Source organism: Ostrea edulis, chromosome 6 (genome assembly GCF_947568905.1).
Source record: "Ostrea edulis chromosome 6, xbOstEdul1.1, whole genome shotgun sequence".
Taxonomy (NCBI): domain Eukaryota; kingdom Metazoa; phylum Mollusca; class Bivalvia; order Ostreida; family Ostreidae; genus Ostrea; species Ostrea edulis.
The window spans coordinates 64,496,925-64,502,821 of NC_079169.1; the positions used below are offsets into that span (position 1 = coordinate 64,496,925).

The following is a 5,897-nucleotide window of genomic DNA, read 5'->3' on the forward strand; positions in this document are numbered from 1 at the left end:
AGACAAGTTATGAACTTTGGAGATACGAGATACAATGTCTGGTTTCCGAAAAAGTTTACAGTGATGATCAGATTCTCCAAGCTATAAGAAGATCCGTAAAAGGTGAAGCAGCAAATGTGTTAATGAGACTAGGGTCTTCTGCATCAATAGACACAATATTGCAAAATATGAACTCTATTTATGACACTATTGACAGTGGGCAGATGAATGTTGAACAATTTTACAGTGCAGAGCAGGAAGACAATGAAAATGTGTCGCAGTGGGGATGCCGATTAGAATATTTAATTAACAAAGCAGTTATTCGCGGTGAAGTGGACAAATCCCAAATGGAAGAAATGCTACGACATGCATTCTGGAAAGGACTTCGACCCAGTCTGAAAGACGTTTCAGGATACATTTACGACAAACATATAACGTTTAGTGAATTGAGGGCAAAACTTCGATCTATTGAGCAAGACCAAGATAGGCGGAAGAAAGGCACGGATAAGGGAAAGAAGAACTCGGCTTGTGAAGGACACGTAGGGATGAGTGCAACACACGACGAAGAGTCTAAATCTGGTATTGAAGAAATCAGAGAAATGCTACATATGTTAACAGCAGAAGTTCAGCAACTTAAAGATGATCGTCAAAGCAGACCACAGGAACCAAACAGAAGAAAAACCTTCAATAGAAATTATCAAGAGAACTTCACAGCACAAGACCATCAACCGAATACTGAGATGAATCATCAATCCCGACGGCCTCCTCGGACAATGTTTGACCAGCGCAGAGATCAATGGTCATATAGGGGTCTAAGACGCGGATACAATACACAAGGACATGGTGCTGTTGGACAAAATGGACCACCAATCTGTTACAACTGTGGTCAAGAAGGACATATACAAGCTGGATGTAGAGTTAAGATAGATAATAGTCTGAAACGACATTTAAACTCCAAAGGACAAGTGTCAACAGGCAGGCCCTTGGCCAGCACACTACAAGTCAAAGTCTCAGAAATATGAATGAGATATACCAGCACTTTTCGGTGAACAGAATACGATTCGAATTCAGGTCAATGACATAGAAACAACGGCTTTGTTGGATTCTGGACACAGTGTTGCAACAGTGTACAATTTCCACAATAAATTTACTTCACATATCTGACACAGACACCGATACAACCATTAGAGGACAGTTAGATTCATTGATTGATTACGTGTATCTTGTTTAACATCTCTCGAGAAAATTTTACAGTCGTATGGAGACGTCACCAAGACCGGTGAAGTGCTTCAGATTTAGGCCTTTGCTGGGCGCTTACGGCCATGAGCGGTGAGGGTTCTTTAGCGTGCCACACCCACTGTGACACGGGACATCCATTTTTGAGGTCATCTCTCATGACAAAACGTGACATTCACAACTTGTGTTTCTGAGTGTGTTAGCGCTATGACATGGCAGTTCCACCTCTGACAATTTAACTAGATTTCTCTATCGTTGCTACATTTGTATTTTTAAGATTTGTTGAGCTTTCAGGTCATCATACTTATTAAATCTAACAGGTGAAACTTTTTTCGTGAGAATCTTGTATTTTAAGTGAAATTTTAGTAAATAGTTTTATTTCCCATGTTCACTGATCCGTGACTTTTACTAGAACAAATTAACTTGCTCTTGTTTTTTGCATTGTATTGATAAGTCGCTCCAGGTATTTTACTGCGACTTTTACTAGGACAAATTATCTTTCTCTTGTTTTTTGCATTGAATTGATAAGTCACTCTAGGTATTTTCGTACACGACTCAATATATATAGCTGCAGTACGATGTGTTCCGATTACGATGTGTTTTGCAAGACCAAATATCGTTGGAGTGACAGGTCGTACGAAAAATCCTCGTGTGAGAAGAGGGACAAGGGGTATTCGAAGGTACATCAGACATATACACACAGTATGTGTTGGGAGGTTGAGATACGTGGGACATCAACTTGGCTTTAATGAAGATAACCTGGTTTATATATCGGGTGATATACTCAACAATCCCTCATCTCCCGTTAAAGTTACCGATGAACCATGTGAAGCCATTCCAAAAGAGGTATAACGCTTTTGCTGACGACTGAGAAATCTAAATGGAAAACACTGGTTTCCAATAATAGACTAGCGGGTTACTTTTAAATATAAAGCCAACGTTTTTAATGTTTTGTTAACCAAGATACATGTAAATAACTGCTGCAGTTTAGGCCAATTCAACTTAAGGATGTATGGGACTGACATCAGAGTAATTAAAAAATCCTTAAAATGAGTGAAATAGATAGTATTGTACTCATTTTATCGAAAAAAGACATTTTTTAGATAGGTTCGTGAGTTCGTTTCCATGGTAACGAACATCAAAGATACCCTTGCTGGAGACATTATAATTGACTGAAATTTACTATTTGTCTAAAAGGGGGTATGGAACTGACATCAGAGCAGTGAAAAAATTCCTAAAGTGATTAAAGTAATTAGCATTAGTTTTAATTTAACAGAAAAATTCATTTCTAAATAGGTCTTTGAGTTCGTTACCATGGTAACCATCATCAAACATATCCTTGCTGGAGACATCATATCTAGAACCTGTAGAGAACCCGGAAGTGTATGGCTGACATCAGAATAATTAAAAAATTCTAAAATTGAATGAAATGGATAGCATTATATTTATTTTATCAGAAAAAGACATTTTTGACATAGGTCCGTGAGTTCATTTCCATGGTAACCGTCATCAAACATATCCTTGCTGGAGACATCATGTTCAAAACCTGTAAACAAAAAATGGAAAGGTATGACTGACATGAGGATAATTAAAAAATTCTAAAATTGAGTGAAATGGATAGCATTATGTCTATTCTATCAGAAAATGACATTTTTGACATAGGTCTGTGAGATCGTTCCCATGGTAACCATCATCAAACATATCCTTGCTGGATACATCATATTTAAAACCTGTAGAGAACCCGGAAGTGTATGGCTGACATCAGAATAATTAAAAAATTCTAAAATTAAGTGAAATGGATAGCATTATGTCTATTCTATCAGAAAAAGACATTTTTGACATAGGTCTGTGAGATCGTTACCATGGTAACCATCATCAAACATATCCTTGCTGGAGACATCATATTTAAAACCTGTAGAGAACCCAGAAGTGTATGGCTGACATCAGAATAATTTAAAAATTCTAAAATCAAGTGAAATGGATAGCATTATGTCTATTCTATCAGAAAATGACATTTTTGACATAGGTCTGAGTTTGTTCCCATGGTAACCATCATCAAACATATCCTTGCTGGAGACATCATGTTCAAAACCTGTGAAAAATATACGTGTAAGGTTGACATCAGAATAATTAAAAAATTCCAAAAATTACGTGAAATGGATAGCATTATATATATTTACTATTAAATAAATATATATATTAAATATAATAAATATTTATATATAATTATTGCTTTATGAAGGAGCTTTTTAAAGATTTGTTCCCTATATATTCAGATATAAAACTTTGATCCGCCTATTGATTGAACGCGGGAAACGCTATGCAACTGATGTAAACAGTGCAATATTACGTCATATTCAGCGTCGGTGTTTAGCAAATACACAAATATAAAAGACATTGCATTGTACAATCGCGTTTTAAATCGTGGAGTGATTATATATGATATAGACCATCTTATACGTAATCCACCAACATGTGCTTGTTCTTCATCTTCTTTCAACTATAGTCCAGCTGGACATGTCATTACTGGTAATGTTGATATAGTTGAAAATGAGGACCTCGAATCACTTACTCTAAAAAGTCTTAAATACAGAGAACCTCGGTCTTTTAATTGGCGACAGAACTTCATCTCTATTATGAATTATGTCGAAGATTATGCCAGACGATGGGCTAAATATGAAAAAGAACTTGATACATTGTCAGAATAAGCATAAGAGGGATATTAAAATCCCGCATTAGACACATGAAAACAAAAGTACGTACCATCTATCCTTCTGTGTTTAGTAAACCAGAAGTGATAAAAGAATTAGATAGATTACACGAGGAATATGTTTTGGTTCCAGCTGACAAAACTAGTAACAACATTGTCTTTGTTTGTAAGGCTCATTATTACAACTGTATTTTAAACGAACTTGGCATTAATTCCACTTTTGGTAATCATACTTATACTCCAACTGCCCTTTCAAAAGATGAAATTCTTCAAAACCATGCTTCAGTTTTAGACACATTTAATATCCCAGTCAATGGGTCGAATGAATATGAGTTACTGTACCTATGCTGGATTCCTAAACTACATAAAAACCCTTACAAAGATACATTGCTGCATCCAGTAATTGCTCTACCAAGCCCCTATCTTTGGTCCTCACGAAAATATTAACAGCTGTGAAGGAGAAACTTCAAACTTACTGTGCGACTACATATGCCAGAAGTGATGTTAATCAAATGTGGATTCTAAAAAATTCTAAAGAACTTTTAATAAACTTGAAATCGCAGAATTTTCCCCAAATCAATAACATTAAAACCTATGACTTTTCAACAGTATACACTATACACGTCCATTCCTCACGATAAATTAAAGACTAGACTTTTTGACATCATAGACAGTTGCTTCTTCAACAAAAACGGAAATATTCATATCTAGTGATCAGTCATTCAAAAACTTACTTTGTTAAACACCACTGATTCCACGCACAAGTACTCTGAAGTTGAAATAAAAAATATGTTAGAGTTCCTCATTGACAATATCTTCGTGGTCTTTGATGATCAGGTCTTCCAACAGTCTGTTGGAATCCCCATGGGCACGAATTGTGCTCCTTTGTTAGCTGACCCGTTTCTATATTCATATGAAGCAGAATTTATTCAAAAACTTCTACGTGAGAAGAAAAAATCTCTCGCTGTGGCCTTCAATTCGACATTTAGATATATCGACGTTTTGTCTATTAACAATGATAGCTTTCATTCATATGTCGATTCGATATATCTCTGTGAGCTCGAAATAAAAGACACCACAGAGTCGTCCACTTCTATTTCATACCTAGATATTTTATTGAAAGATTTAGTAGATATTAACGGCAAACTGAAAACTCACCTGTATGACAAACGGGGTGATTTCAGCTTCTCCGTCGTCAACTTCCCACATTTATGTAGCAATATTCCATTATCACCTGCATATGGTATTTATATCTCTCAACTGATTCGATATGCAAGAGTTTGTTCTGCGTACAGTCGGTTTTTAAATTGAGGCAAGCTACCGACAAACAATTTGATGGTACAGGGGTTTCAACAGTCTCGATTGAAGTCAGCATTTCGCAAATTCTATGGTCGTTATAACGATCTAGTTCGTCAATACAACCTATCATAGGGTCAAATGCTGTCTGACGTGTTTCATACCGATTGTTAGGCCGTTCTTGACACACTGATTTTGACTACGGATAACTCCGTTTACCTGATCAAGATATAGGGCTAACGGCGGGTGTGACCGGTCGACAGGGGATGCTTACTCCTCCTAGGCAACTGATCCTACCTCAGGTGTGTCCAGGGGTCCGTGTTTGCCCAACAATCTATTTTGTATTGCTGTAGGGGTTCTGAGATTGATCACTATTCGTTATCTTCACCTTTCATGTCTGCATGTTTCTGGAAGTGCACTGGTCTTTGTTTTGTTCAGATCAATCAAGGGGATTTTTGCTTGCTTTAGCTTCATATATATCGATGACTGAACTTGCCTTAAAGGACCCTTTATAGATAATACACAACAGACAAATGTTTTTGTACTCGCACAATGATCAATAAAAGTTGAAGAATTCTCGAAACGAATTTTTTTTGGTCCCCCACCGCAACGCGGAAGGGGACATAGAAATACCGGTGTCCGTCCGTCTGTCCCACTTCACTTTGTGGACGCAACG

At 36.8% G+C, this 5,897-nt stretch overlaps 1 long non-coding RNA gene across 1 annotated transcript; it reads right to left on the reverse strand.

Moving 5' to 3' along the window:
• Window positions 1-2,640: 2,640 nt before the first annotated feature.
• On the reverse strand, window positions 2,641-4,694 carry LOC130046896 (uncharacterized). The gene is made up of 2 exons (XR_008795946.1): window positions 4,660-4,694; window positions 2,641-2,761 (listed from the first exon to the last, which is right to left on the reverse strand). It is a non-coding gene; the product is annotated as an uncharacterized LOC130046896 (long non-coding RNA).
• Window positions 4,695-5,897: the final 1,203 nt, after the last annotated feature.